Source organism: Halichoerus grypus, chromosome 6 (assembly GCF_964656455.1).
Source record: "Halichoerus grypus chromosome 6, mHalGry1.hap1.1, whole genome shotgun sequence".
Lineage (NCBI taxonomy): Eukaryota > Metazoa > Chordata > Mammalia > Carnivora > Phocidae > Halichoerus > Halichoerus grypus.
The window spans coordinates 12,121,201-12,137,333 of record NC_135717.1 but is presented as its reverse complement, the minus strand read 5'-3'; positions in this window follow the sequence as shown (position 1 = coordinate 12,137,333).

The following is a 16,133-nucleotide window of genomic DNA, read 5'->3' as shown; positions in this document are numbered from 1 at the left end:
ATAGTGTGGTACTGGCATAAGAATAGACTTAGAGATCATGGAATAGAACTGAATCCAGAGATAAACTCTTTTAACTTTTATCGTCAATTGATTTTGAAAGGTGCCTAGGTAGTTGAGTAAGGAAAGACTAGTCTTTTCAGCAATGGTGATGGGACGACTGGATATCTACATGTAAAAGAATAAAGTGGGAGCCCTTCCTCACACATATGCCACAGTCAACTCACAAAAAATCATAGATCTAAACGTAAGAGCAAAAACTATAAAACGCTTAGAGGACAATAAAAGAGTAAGTGTATGATCGTGGGCTAGACGAAGTTTCTTAGGCATGGCACCAAAAGCAAAAGCAATAAAAGAAAAAAAAATAGATAAATAGGACTTGAAAATTAAAAACTTTTATGCTTCAAAGGACACTATCAAAAAAGTGTGAGGACAATCCAAAGGGAGAAAATATTTGCAAATCACGTACTTATAAGGGACTTTTATCTAGAACATACACAGAACTCAGACAATTCAATATGCAAGGACAAGTAACCCAAGGAAAAAAGATATTTTTACAAAGAAGATATACGAATGACCAATAAGCACATAAAAAGATACCCGACATCATTATCCACCAGGGAAATGCAAGTCAAAACCTAAGTAATCCAAGACTACTTCCCAGCTACTAGCATGGTTATAATAAAAGACAGGTCATCCCAAGTTTCAGTGAGGATGTGGAGAATCCGGAACCCTCACCCATTGCTAGTGGCAATATAAAACGGTGTAGACACTCTGACAACAGTCTGGCAGGTGCTCAAAAAGTTAAACATAGAGTTACCATAAAACCCAGCTGTTCCACTGGTAGATATATACCCAAGAGAATTAAAAGCTTATGTTCACACAAAAACTTGTCCAGGAATGTTAAGAGTAGCATTATTCATGGTAGTCAAAATGTGGAAACAACTTGAACGTTCAACACCTGATAAATAAAATGTGATATCTGGAATTTCTAGCATGATTGATACTGAGGCTATCTCCATGGGGAAGTCCCTTTCATAAGATGGTAATGCATATTTCAAAGCTTTCTGTTCCCCATTTTATAGAAAAGAATGAACTTTCTAGAAGCTTTCTAGGTTATGTGAGTTTGGGAAAGTTCCTCAACCATGTAATGTTTGAGGAACAACATTGTAATGTTGTAATGAGGCACTTTGTGCCTCAGTGTCTTCATCTGAAAAGCAAGGAGATTAGTATTCCCTACTGCTGGTTTGTAAGAGAATTAAAATGATATAATAGGTAAAAGCATCGAGCTCATGGTGGGCACATATTAGACCTTCAACAAATGTTAGTTGTTTTTTTGTTTTTCCCAGCAGCGTTGGTATTTAAGGAGACCTTTACTGCGTACTGTGTCTGGCAGACCTCTCTTGGTTGCAAGCGATAGAAACGGGACAGACCAGATGAAGCCCAGAGAGGATTTTTTGGCTTATGAAAGACGACTGGGAGAAGGCGGTGTTGGTATGGAGGATTGTGCGACTGGTCTCAGCGATGCCCTGAGTCAGGACTCCAGGGCCTATAGAGGACTCTCCATTTCTTGCCTCTCCGTCTCCTTACCTGTTGGCTTCATTATCCCTTACCGTACCCCAGTTTCTTCCACATGGTGGGAAATTCAGCTCCTGGTGCTTCCGGACTCACATTCCCCCACTGTGACCTCCATTGCAAAAAGACCCTTTTCCCTTAGCTGAAAACCTTTGGGAAGGACTCTGATTGTCCCAGCTTGTGCCATGCATCCACCCCTGAGGCTGGGGTGTTTGGGTACTTGGGAACTAAGATGGGCAGCTCCCACTAGAACTATGAGGTCGAAGCTAAGAGGGTAACAGCTCTTCAACAAAAGAGGTGTACTGGTCTAAGCAGGGGCAACAGAAAGTAGCAAGCACTGGCATTTGTACCCACTAGGTGCTGATGAAGTGGAGATGGTAAAAGTCCATAGCACCTGATTTCAGCCTCCATTCACCATCCTGGCTGGAAGACTTTGTGCAGTGAACAAATGGTACAACTGTGCACAGTGGCCCTGTGCTCCCACCTCCAGCCCAAGTGTCTGATGAGCCAGATCCCAGAGCAGGCTCTGTGGGCAAAGAGTTTGTGTTTAGGGATAAAACCCTCATCCAAAGTTGGAATACCATCCAACTAGGTAGACTATCCAAAAGGGGTTAGCCAGAGAGAGTGTGAAGCTACAGTGTGGAAACCGGACTAGAAGGATAGAGCCCAAAGCACAAGGTGGTTGGTTGGTGGATTCCCCAAGGACTTGTTACTTGGGAGGACCGATCTCTAGCTGCATTTTAGAGGAACCCTGTGACCCAGCGTGGGCAGGGCCAGAGAGCCTATGCTGCAGCTCACCTTGGCCACAACTGGGTCCCCATGGGACTGTGATGATAACTCAGTACCTCCACCTGATAGCAGCTCCAATAGGCATGGCAAGCAAAGTCCCTGTGCCCCAGCCCACCAGCCATGTCCAGATTGCCCTTCTAAGGAGAGTGGTCTAGAGGGAGGAGCACTCTGGTGGCGGTAGTAGCCATTACATCCGTTGCAGCATCAGCCCAGAAGCCCCTAGAAATGGTGACAAATTCCCTGAAGTGTCATCTGCCTTCAAAATGGAACGGCCCCAGGAAAATAAATGGGGCGCTCCCACTGGTTAATTGAACCTCTGGTGCCCATTTGTACGTGTGATTTTGCAAACTCCTCCGTGGCTTGCAAAGGCTGTCCCTAAATTTTCCTTTCAACAGTGCACTTTCCCTTTCTCTTAGATGTGCACGACAAGAACCAGGCTGCCCGCGAATGCTTTCCAGGTCAGATGGTTGGCTGCTTCTTCCCTGTAGCTAAATAAAGGACCATCTTCAAAGGAAGAGAAGGCGAGTCCATCTGGTCTCTCTGATTGCACTGGTCAGGGGGAGTTCCAGCCAAGTCCCAAGCTGTAGCTATGTGGACAGTCAGCTCATACCACCCAGAATCTACATCTGGCTGCCAAATGCACCTTGCTCTGGCCACCCACGTACACGAGACCCAATGAGCAACAGCCCCAGCATTCTCCTGGCTGAACAAAGAGGGTGATTGCCACAAGCAGGGCTATTGTTCCATTGGCATTGGCATCAAAGGCCCAGGCCAGCTCCCCTTTGTCTGTCAGCTGCTATTCAGAAGGAAAAGAGAAGAAAAGCAAACCAATAGGTTTCTTGGAAAGAATCATCTGTGTACGTGGGACGTTTGCTGGAGCACTGCGCTAACGTGATTCTAATAACAACTTGTAAAGCTACTTAACATGGAGAGCCTTACCAACACATATTCCAAAATGTCACGGTGCCTGGTTATAACGGGCACGTTATTTCCCGGATTTAGAGCTGTTTAGAGTTGAGTCATCCCTGCCTGCTTATGTGTGACAAGGTTTGGACCTGGTGTTTGGGAGCAGATGATCACATGGACGGTAACCTTTTTACCCTCCGTCAGCATTAAGAACATGTAGTCTTGTCTTCCGGTAACATACTGCAAGAGCCTCTTCCCCAGAAAGCCAGACTTTTTTGCACCTGGCCCTTTGCCCATCTCATGCCACCAACAGCAATGGGCTCTTGGTACCTTCACATATGTCAGCTTTTTTTTTTTTTCCTGAATCATTCACCTGCACCGGCAGATGAAGCGTCAGGCCGACACAGCCCTCCCTGGCAGGCAGGAGGATTCTTGGGGGTGGGGGTCGAAATCTTTTTCTTTGTATTATGAGATACTTCTGACACGCTGAAAAAGAACAGATAATAAAAATAATGATCTTGTCATTTCCACCTCTGGGCTTAAAAAAAATTACAAAAAACAATGTCCTTTGTACTCTTTCTGATTGCTTTCCTTTCTCCCCACCTCCAGGGGTCTCCATTCTCCCCCATGTTGGTCATGCGATGCACTTAGCGGGCTTTTATAATGATCCATACACAACTCTTGTTTTGTGTATTTTGAAACTTTGTGTTAAGTGGCATTTGGCTACGATGCAGCTAGTAATTATGCTTTGGACTTGCCGAAGCTGGTACAGAGAGTGCTGGCTGATAGGCTTTCCCTGCTGGGCAGTGTTCCCCAGGACGAATACACTTAGACCCACTCATCTATTTTTCAGGTGAGGGACCCTTGGGCTGTTCCCAGTTTGTCACTCTTAACAACACTCCTGTAACGAGCCTTCTTAGGCAAGAATATTTTACTAACATTTTTTTTAAGACTGCTGGTGCATGGTGATAACACAAAGCAGCCAGACTTTTGGTCAGTTTTGTATTGTTTTTCAATTTCTGGGAGACAATGCACTCCTTATCGATGCACCCAGTGTGGATCCCACCCGCCAACGCTCTTGATTCTCCACTGATCTCTTGGGCCATCTTTCCATCTACTTCCTGACCTGTGCCTGAGCTCTTCAGCGTCTGTTTCCTGAGGTCAGCTTGTCTGCCGTCTCTAATTCCTTCTACCAAGTCTCCCTCCCACCGGACTCTGGCTTCCCTTGCCCCTTTGATTATACAATTTCCAGCTATTTTAGGTGCAAGCCTCACATGGTCTTGCCCCAGATCCTGTTCCCGTGGCTTAGATGCTCTTGGCAAGCATCCCTGCTGAATTCCTCAGGCCCTAAGAATAGAGATAAGAAGGGGGAGATGTATAGAGTTTTCTCTGAATCCCTGATATTCCTCATAGGGATTGGTGCAGAGAAAATGCTCAGTGATTGAATGATTTACCGAATAAAAGGAGAAGGTAAAATGGAATTTGATAGACGTGGTATAGGTTGGGGATACATACGATCCTTCTAACAATACAAGTAGATTGAGTCTCCTTGATTAGAGAAACTTTTCTGGAAACACTATGGCACCTAGCTAAGTTATTTAAGAGAGCATAATAAATCTGATGTTTCCTTTCACCTGACTGCATTCCTGAAGGGTATTCAATGTTCAACACCCACACATACATACACCCTCAGAGGCATACACACCATCACTTCCATTTCCTGAAAAGATTCAGTGATGATCTATTTTAGGCACTGCTAAGCAATTTCAATAGAAGACTACCAAGTGGTCTCTTGAAGTAAACTCTTTTTTTAAGTAATTTTTTTTAAGGATTTTTATTTATTTATTGAGAGAGAGAATGATAGAGAGAGAGCATGAGAGGGAGGAGGGTCAGAGGGAGAAGCAGGCTCCCTGCTGAGCAGGGAGCCCGATGTGGGACTCAATCCCAGGACCCTGGGATCATGACCTGAGCCGAAGGCAGTCGCTCAACCAACTGAGCCACCCAGGCACCTGAAGTAAACTGTTATTGAAGTATAACAAACGTAGAATGCACAAATCATGAGTGCGAGTCAAGCGAGTAGTCGCAAACTCAACTCACCTGGTAGTCACATCCCAGAACAGACCATCTCCCAAATCCCCATTTGTGCTTCATCGCAGTTACTACATATCTCCCTAAAGAAAACCACTATTCTGATTTCTAACGCGGTGGATTAGTTTTGCCTGGTTTTGAACTTCACGGGAATAGAATCATATAGTATCCATTCTCTGATGTCTGACTACTTTCGCACAACCATACGTTTGTGAGATTCATCCCACCCATTGTGTGTCATGTAATTCATTCATCTTCATTGCTGTGTAGTATTCCATTGTACAAATATATCACAATTTGTTCATTTTACTGTCGATGGGCATTTGGGTCATTTCTAAGTTTTTGACCGTAATTAATAGTGTTGCAGTAACATTCGTGTCCATGTTTTTGTGGGTGCACACATTTCTTTTCGGCAAAAACCGAGGAGTAGAATTGTGGGTACACTAGTTATGCGTATGTTCAGCTTTCATATTGCCAAGCAGTGCACGTATCATTTTACGCTTGTATCAGCAGCGTGTAATAGCTCAGTGGTTCCTTCCAGCACTGGCATTTTCTGTCCGGGGCATAGAGTAAAACTCGATGCCCTGTCTTCCACGTCATAGTTCCTTAGAAATCCCAAATCCTTTTGTCTTCCAATTCTACCACTTTCCTGATCTTTCTGTTTCTTTGCTGACTCCTTTTCCGTTGACTACTCTTTACATGTAAACTTTTCCCTGAGATTCTATCTTCTTCCTTTTTGCTTTATTATTCTACCTGTCCTAGACAATTCATTCATTTATTTATTCAGCAGATAATGAGTCTCTAACTGTACACTAGGGATTGTGCTAGCCAATGAGCAAAACAGCCATGGTCCCTGCCCTTAATTCTATGGGAATGGAAGTATTCAATAGGTAAATCTCATGGATGACTTTAGAATCACAAAGAACAATCACTGATATGAAGGAAAAGAAACAGGAGCTGTGAGAGTAACTTGGGGACTTAATTTGGATCGAAAAGTTCAGGAAAAGCCCCTTTGAGGAATCTCAGGTAGAAAGTTGAGTAGAAGGCAAAGGAATGGGTGTTGGGGAGATAAAGGATCTGCGTGTGTGAAGGCTCAGAGGGAGGAAGCATGGAGTATTCAGAGGCCATGGGAAGGTCAGTATTGGAGCTTGGGGAGCAAAGTAGCTTGCTGTAAGTCCAAAGAGGGAGGCAGAAGACAGAACATGTGGAACCTTGGAGGCCATGTCAAGCATTTTGTATTTTATGGCAAGTGTAATGGGAAACCATTGAAAGGATATAGAGTAAGATGTCTGCAGGTCCTGATGGACTTGTCAGATCTCTCAGGCTGCTGTGTGGGGATGGAATTGGAAAGAAGCAAGAGTGGAAGCAGGGGGATCAGTTGGAAGATTATTGCAGCAATTCAGAGAAGAGATAATGATGGCTAGTAGACAGTAGAGGGGAGATGGAGAGAAGTGGACACAGGGGAGAGATAACTGGGGAGGGGACAGAACAGAATGAGCAAGATCTGGTTCCCCATTGGAGGTGGTGGTTGAGAAGGAGGAGTTGGTTGAGCTGTTTCTGAGATTTGTGACCCAAGCAATTGAATGAATGGAAGAGCCACTCTCCTGGTTGAGGGAGACTGGAGTTGATGCAGATTTAGATATGTGTGTGTGTGTGGGGGGGGTTGGGAGCTGGGGAGGATCATAGTTTTAAGTATGTAAAGTATGTAACATTTTGTTATGCCTTTGAGACACACAGGTGGACATACTTTATGGACCATTTGGTGCTGAGATATTTCATTCTCAACAATTTGCCCCAGCACTCTCCACTCATGTTAGATGAGGCATCCCATTGCTTCAAGGAAAGGCAGACATAGTTGAAAAAAAAAGATGTTAAGGATTAGCTTTTTTTTTTTTTTAAGATTTTATTTATTTATTTGAGAGAGAGAGAGCATACAAAGCAGGTGGAGGAGCAGAGGGAGAAGCAGATTCCTTACTGAGCAAGGAGCCTGACGTGGGTGGGGCTCAATCCCAGGACCCCAGGATCATGACCTGAGCTGAAGGCAGATGCTTAACCGACTGAGCCACCCAGATGCCCTGGATTAGCTTTGTTTTTAAAGTATATTATCTAACAGAATAAAAAGAAAAGCTGTTGGAAATCCTGCCATTTGTTACAACATTGATGGACCTTGAGGGTGTTAGACTAAGTGAAATAAGTCAGGCAGAAAGACAAATACTGTATTATCTCACTTATATGTGAACCTAAAAACAACAACAAACTCACAAACCTAGAGAATAGATTGGTGGTTGCCAGAGGTGGGGGCTGGGAGGTGGGCACAACGGGTGAAGGCGGTCAAAAGGTACAAACTTCCAGTTATGAGATTAAGTAAGTCCCAGAGTTGTAATGTACAGTATAGCAACGATAGGTAACAATACTGCATTGTATATTTGAAAGTTACTAGGAGGGTCAATCTTAAACATTTGCATCACAAGGAAAAAAATTATAGCTGTGTGGTGATGGATGTTAACTAACCTTACTGTGGTGATTATTTCACAGTATATACATATGTCAAATCATTATATTGGACACCTAATACTAGCGCAATGTAATATGTCAATTATATCTCCATTTTTAAAAAATGTAAGAATTTAAAAAGCGAAACAAATTTAGAAAATATATTGCTTGATAAAAACAGGAAAAGCAAACCCTTTCCATTTGCAAGGGACAGATTTAGTGGAGAGAAGAAAGGATTTATGATTTCTAAGGAGGTAAAACCTGGAGAAACGAGCAGAGCATTTTCATTTTAAGCCCCGCAGGAGAGAGGATGAAAGACAATGTCAAGGCAGCTTCCCATCATACAAGAGGCAATAGCCTCTTCCAGGCAGAAGGAGAAGAAAGTGAGAAGGTTTAGAAAGTGTATTCTTTAGAAAGAATATACTGTGGATGTGACATCACAGAAACCAGTGGAGAGAAAGTATTTTAAGAAGGAGTGAGTAATCCACCTCATCAAATGCTGCCAAGAGATCAGGAAAGAAGAGAACTGCAGAGTCTCTGTTATCAGCTCTAGCAAGATGGAGGTCGCTGATGGTCTTCGCAAGAGAAGCCTCGGGGCTGAGGGAGGAACAGGAGAGAGGAATGGACCGAAGAGTACTAAAGGGGATGAGAACGTAGAGTGTCTTTGGGGTGGGGTGGGGTGGGGAGACAACTCTTCGTAGAAACTTGGATGTGTAGGGGGATGAGAGAGAGCCATTATGTAGAGGAGGATTTGAGATCAAGAAGAGAAATTTTCCTAAGATGCAACTTCCTAGAGCATACTTGCTTATAGATGGATAAGATGGAGATGTAGGAGCTAAGTACCTGAGAAGCTAAGCCCCTGAGAAGGCAGAGTACGGATCCTTCCATACTCCTCCGGCTGCTCTGGTGGCCATGCAAGTTGGCTGCTGAGCTCTTCTGCTGAGCCAGGCATGGTTGACTGATAGCCCCAGCTGCCATGCTTCTGGGTCCACCCCCATGTCCCTGCTGAGGCCACCTCCCACAGGCTGTTCCCAGTGAATGACTAAGCATGGTGATTCTGGCATGAAGACTCCTCATGGCTCTGGCCAAATCTTTCTTGGAACTGTACTGTCATTGGAGACTCTTCCTGTCCAATCTTCCTTCCATCACTCCTTCACAGGTGCCAGACCTCCTTATGGCCTGAAGTCCCTCTCTGCCTTCTGTGTCTCCTCCTTTTTATCCTTTGCAGGCATCTCCCCCACTAAATCTCTTGCACGTCTGATCCGGTCTTCACCTCTGCTTCTAGGAGGACCTGAACCTACGATAGGGAACTGACGGCCACATCAGTCTTTGTCCGTGGACTCCTTCTTCTGCCCATCTGACTTGTCTTTCTAACTTCCGATTGGGGTATTGCTGTGAGCGACCCCAGATGGCTTCTTCACCATTATTCTCAACCCTTCAACTGAGGACCTCGTTCACACTGCTTGCCAGAGTGATCTTTAAAGGTAAGCATTTGGTCATATAATCTTTAAAAACTGAATTAGCTTCCCTAGTTACCTGTTTTATTTTATTTTATTTATTTATTTTTTTAAAGTTTTATTTATTTATTTGACAGAGAGAGTTCAAGTAGGCAGAGCAGTAGATAGAGGGAGATGGAGAAGCAGGCTCCCCACTGAGCAGGGAGCCCGATGCGGGGCTCGATCCCAGGACCCTGGGATCATGACCTGAGCTGAAGGCAGAGGCTTAACCAACTGAGCCACCCAGATGCCCCTCCTAGTTACCTGTTTTAAATGCTACAGAGGCTTCCCATCATGCCTAGGATAAAAATGAAAGTCCTCACCATGCCCTCTGTGACATCCAGCGTATTCCCCATGCTATTTCTCAATCAGGAACAGATTGTTCCTTTCCTCTTGCTGTTCCATGGAAGACCTTTCCTCCAGATCTTCAGGCGGTAAGGCCCTCACTTTGTTCCAGTCTCTGCTCCAACGTCACCTCCTCAGAGAGACCTTACCTGATCACCTTACCTGAAATGATTGCTCACCCCATCTTCACCACCGTCATTCTTTGTCCCCTTTATCCTGCTTCATCTGTTTCTTGGCATTTATCGTGCTCTGAAATTATGTTACTTATTTGCTTATTTGGACTCAATAAATATCTAAATTAAAGAATACCAGTCTTTAAAGATTCTGGCAGCTAGATATCATCTAGAGCAACAGAATCAGATAGAAATATAATGTGAAACACATATGCAATTTCAAAGTTTCTAGGAGCTCTCTGCTATGTCCTAAGCTTCCTAAACAGTGAGCATGAATGGAGTTTGGTAGTTGTATGCAGAAAGGCAACTAAAAACCCTGGTGGCCATAGCATGAGGCAGAGGAAGTCCGCCTCATGGGGGTGAAAGTATCCTAGTGTTCATGAAGGAAGCACTGAAAGGAGAGACGTGCATCTTGGCTTTACCATGAAGTAGTCCTATGACCTTGGGCAGGTCACTTGGGTTCGGGATGGCAAACAACTTTTACCTTTCGATCCATCTTCTAGCAACAGATAATGGCTGCCTGCAGGTCTACTTTAAAAAGGATTCTGAGACTTAGTCTGAGCTTCTTGGGAGAGAGTTCCTTGATCCTTGATAGTGATGTCTGCCCTGGGCACCACTGGGAGAATCGAGCTGGATGTTCTGACTCCCGCCAAGACTCAATTTTTTCCTCCTTCCAAAGAGGATAAAAATAACAGCTCTGTCAGCCCAACATAGATACTGTGAAGCTCAAACAGAGTAAGCTGAGCAAACGCTATGAAAGTCTAACATAATACTAAGATATTATGAGAAATATACTTTAGTGGGGTCAGGGATAATATAATGGGTTTGTGTGTGTGTGTGTGTGTGTGTGTGTGTGTGTGTGTGTGCCTGCCTGCATGTGATTATTTTCCCCCAAGAAACAAAGAGAAGTTCAGGTCACTATTTTCCAAGAACCTGGTTCTAGAAAAATAGTTGTGCCAAGCTCACAATATGGAAAAGCTGTCCTAATGAAGATTAAACCAATCGATAAGCTTTTAAAAAATCTTCAATTTGGCTTTTGCCTCCTTAGAGTCCATTTATTACATGTGTGTTTACACGCATTTAATCTATAACTTTTTTCAAAACAATGGTCTCTTTACAAGTCATTTTGAATTTTTAAAAGGCTCAATTTCTGCTTCCTTGGGAGGGAGAGTGTTAGTTTTCCTCTTTTCTAGACCACTTACAGTCTGGCCAAATTTACTCCTTCTCTCTACCTGGGCGTCTTTCTGGGCTTTTTCCCCTCTCTGCAGGTGCTCCGGCTACCTCAGTGAATCTGATATTTTTGATTCAGGAAAAGGCTTTGATTCTGCAAACCACAAGCTGTTACTCATGAAACTATGACAACTTGGTATTAGCTACAAATCAATGAACTTTTTAAATGCAGTCAAAGCAACAAAACTCGCTTTCTGCTAAACCTTGATAAGCCCACCCCGGAACCTGCCAAACCTTTATCTTAACAGCCATGTGATCTTTGCTGCTTTGATGGACCCTTTGCTGGGTTGACAAGGATTACACATCTTGTAGGAGCTGTTGCCCTCTCCGGAAATGTTTGTAAGGTGGCTGCAGGAGAAAAGGGAATCTCTTTCGATGCGTGGGCTGTGTTAGGTCAGCGTTCTCAAATAAACCCATCCTTAGCCCCCCTCCTTGTCACCCGAGCTGTTCTTTTTTTTTTAAATTTTTTATTGTTATGTTAATCACCATACATTACATCATTAGTTTTTGATGTAGTACCCGAGCTGTTCTTTAGAGACAAAATCAAAAATGGGAATGTGTCAGGGAAGAGTTCAAGCCGGGACGAAGTGCTCTTGGCATGACTCACTGGTGAGGGCATTTAGATCTTTATTCTTCTGAGGTATTCTATGGAACCAGCCCCCTACCCCTTGCTTCATAGCAGGAGTAGTCTCCTTCTCTCTCCCTTGGTCCTTAGTCAATAACCTGTGTGTAACTGGGCCACTTTGACATCTGGTGTTTTTCCTTAGCACTGTGACCCTTCATTTATCTTGGGTTTTCTGAGATCCTGGCAGGGTCAAACCCCAGTTTCCCACAGTGGTGAGGAAAAACCCTCATCCTGACTTTCCTTTCCCCTCCCCGCCCACCACCCCTATCCCTGGGATTGCCTTCCAGATTAGCTGCCTGCACACAAGTCGCTGTCTCAGGGTCTGCTTTCCAGGGGCATTCCAGGCCAAAATGGGCTAGAAAGCAGAGCTTCAGGTTGAATTCTAGAACGGGAATCACTCTATGGTCCGCGGGCAAGGGGGAAAGTGGTGTGATGACTCCTGACTTTCAGGATCACCGGTTACTAGACTCTCATCAGAAGGACACTGACCTAAGGGTCAAGTGGAAGGCACAACATTACTTATACAATAACATTTGAGTCATAGGGGGACAATGGTAATCATGAGGATTTTAGTGCTGGTTGACTTCTGTTAATTGCTTTAGGAGCTAGGGTGGGTATGTTCTGCGTCACCTGAGTTAAGCCAGGACTACATTTCACAGAATCCCCTTTCCTGCATAATCTGGTTCATTTGGGCCACATGACCCACGTGAGATTTGGAATGTGGCCATATTTGTATTACAATGAGCAGGTGTCTTGGCCCACTCAGGCTGCTGTAACAAAATAATAGCACAGACTGGGTAGCTTATAAATAACAGAAATTTATTTCTCATAGTTCTAAAGTCCAGAAGTCCAAGAACAGGGTGCCGGCGTGGTCTGGTGAGGGCCCTCTTCCAGGTCAAGGACTTCTCATCCTATCTTCACATGGTGGAAAGGGCTAGGGAGCTCTGTAGATTTCTTTTGTAAGAGACCCATTCATTTTTTTATGAGAGACCTAATCCCACCTAAGCACCTTCCAGAGGCCCCACCTCCTAAGACCATCACATTGATCATTAGGATTTCAACCTATGAGGGGGTGGGGGGCACACAGACAGGCCACAGCAGAAGGTGAGCAGGATACAAGGCCCTGTTCAGCTCACGAATGTCATTCCTGTTCTGCTGGCTGAGACTCGTGGGTCTGAGCAGTGCCAGCCCACAGCTCCTCCGGCTCTCACACGATCTCCTCCTTCGGCTTCTCTGACTCCTAGAGTAGACGGTCTGCCCAGCCGGCTTTACTCTCAGCTCTGGACGTTGTGCCAGAGAGTGCATCACCAGCTCCCACAATGGCATGAGGTTGAATCCCGGTAATAAATCCCATATTCTAGATCATTTCTAGGGGTTCTGCTCTTTTTTTTTTTTTTTTTTTTAAGATTTTATTTATTTATTTGACAGAGAGATACACAGTGAGAGAGGGAACACAAGCAGGGGGAGTGGGAGAGGGAGAAGCAGGCCTCCTGCTGAGCAGGGAGCCCGATGCGGGGCTCGATCCCAGGACCCCGGAACCCTGGGACCATGACATGAGCCGAAGGCAGACGCTTAACGACTGAGCCACCCAGGCGCCCCTAGGGTTTCTATTCTTTTGATCAAACTCTGACTGATACAGAAGCCCTGAAAATAGAAAACGCGGGCTCAATTCGGCTGTCAACTCAGGCACACGGCGAATGTCAGAAAGCTCAATTCGGCTGTCAACTTGGGCACACGGCGAATGTCAGAAAGCCCCCAAGGCAGTTTTTAAAGAGATTCATCTCCTGCAGGTTTAGGGCAGACAGTGCTGATATCCAGGCTCAGGCACCAAGGGTAAGGATCCAGAGCTGCAAAGGACGGTGAAAGCACAACCTCACCAGGTCTCCTATGCCAAAGGCAGGGCCCTGATAGGAAAGGACTATGAGTTCGGGCCTTCGGACAATTGAATAGACAAGCCCGAGAATCTTGGGCTCCCCAGATTCTCCTATTACTCTGGGCTGGCAAAAGCAGAATCTCTCCTCTGTGAGGAGAAAGCAGCCTTCTCCTGCCTGAAAACCTATAAAACCTCACAGGATGATTCTGGTCTTCCTTAAGGTCTTGCCACTCATTGCTCTCTGACTGTGAGTTACGGTCAGGTCATAGAGTGGCCCAAAGGGGGAAATACAGTCACTGCTTTGGGAAGAAATAGCACCCTAGTCCTCCCAGTTGCAGGATCTGGCTGATAGGAACTGTAGGAATGGGGGGGAGGAAACATGTGGAGAAATAGATCCTAAGAAGACCCACCAGTGATGGGACACCAAGATCTTTGCTCAAAGAAGCTCTGGATGATTTCCTAAGACTTATATTCCAGTTTACTGAATTTCTTTTCCCCAGTGTCTAGTCTGATGTTCAACCAAGCCTCTGATTATTTTTATTTTGTGGACTATATTTTTCATTTTCAAACTTCTACTTAGCTAGGTTTTTTTAAGTGCTCCTATTCTTCCCTCCCTCCTTCCTTCCTTCCTTCCTTCCTTCCTTCCTTCCTTCCTTCCTTTCTTTCTTTCGTAAACTCCACCCCCAGCATGGAGCTCGAACTCACAACCCTGAGATCAAGAGTTACCTGCTCTACTGACCGAGCCAGCCAGGCACCCCTGTTCCTGGTCTTTTTAAATAATATCCAGTATTGTCTAATAAATTCTATTCCTTTATATTTAAAAATTAAAACAGTTATTTTAAGGATTTGTTTTTAACGATTTTAACGATTATCTAAATTTCTTAAGGACGTACATTCTGCAATTTGTTACCTTTCTTGTCTCTCTCTCATGAGGCTTAGTTTCCTTGTATGAATTGTAAAGATAGACTGGTACTCTGGGGAAGTGTGTAATCGGAAACCAATTTTACTTTAAAAAAAAAAAAGATTTTATTTTTAAGTAAGCTCTACATCCAACGTGGGGCTCAAACTCACAATCCTAAGATCAAGAGTTACGTGCTCCACCTACTGAGCTAGCCAGGTGCCCTGAAGTTCACTTTTATTTCTGCTATCTTTTAAAATTTTCTTGGTCAGACTAGTTTTTCAACTGCCCTTGGCTATAAATTTGTTCAGGCTCCATGCCTTTTTGACTCTTTTAGGAAATAGAAATTTCTACAGTCACCTTACATCAAAAGCATAGTTCATATCCAGTCCCATGTAATACTCAGTATTTAAATTTTCATCAAAAGGCCAAGACTTTGCCTCTCTCTTGCAGCAGGTTATTCTGGAAAGGGGGCATGGTTGAGTTCTTTTTCCCTTCCTTCCTTCTTTCCTTCCTTCCTTCCTTCCTTCCCTCCCTCCCTCCTTCTCTTTCTTTCTTTCTTTCTTTCTTTTTTTCTTTCTTTCTTTCTTTCTTTCTTTCTTTCTTTCTTTCTTTCTTTCTTTCTTTCTTTCTTTCTTTCTTTCTTTCCTCTTTCTTTCTTTCCCCAGTTTTTTTCTGATAACTGAATGAGAATGGTTTCTGATCCCCTGGGACTGGAGGAAAGCTGAGGGGAGGCAAGGCGAACATTCCTAACCAAGTGGTACGTGATTAGATGGCTCTGTGCTAGCTGAGCCTGGCAAGTGTTTAAAGTTGACTTGTTTCCCTTGGGTGTGTTTGTGGATTCTTCTGAGACTTCCTTTCCCATCTGTCTAATGTTCCCTTCATCTGGGTGATGCACATGCCTTCAGCTGTCTCATGTTCTTTACACAGCTCCTAGAGTTGGTGGTACCTTCAATTTCTCTCTGCTGAAGCCTATTTACACCTTACTGTGAACCTATGTCAACCTTCTCTTCCATATGGCCCACATTCAGTCCATGGGAAACACACATGCATCTTCTATCCTGGCACATTCGGGAAAATAGGCTGAACCCAGAGCATCTGTCTTTCCTCTGGCTTGTCTGTTCACAGCCTACCAGACGGCTTCTCGCACATGGGATTTCAGGTGGGACTCAGACACTAGTCCATGCTGTCTGACGTTCCTCTATATCTCTCTCCCCATTGTGTGGAGTGGGTCTTGGCACACCAACAACTCTCCAAAGAAATCCACCAATCCCCAAGCCCCCTCCTTGATGTGGGTGGGGAGTGTAAGAGTCCCCTAACTAGTTTTTAACCACCTCCTTCGAAATTTCTGCATGGGAGGCTGACTCACAACTTACTTTGAAATCCTTTATCTATCAACATGGGATCTCAACCCATTGAAGAATTTTTAAATGAGAGCCCATCTTGAATGGGAATGGATTTTCTTTGGGTGACTCATGACCTTGGTTTTCACAAGTGTCCTAACCAGATGATTCCATGTTTGCCCTTCAAGTTTCATTGTTCCAGGCTAGTGTATATATTAAATTCTCAGTATGCAGTTCCTGCACCCTGGCTGTGGCTGTGAACTTGGACTCCACTCCTGAAAATGGTGCCAGTTTGGGATTTT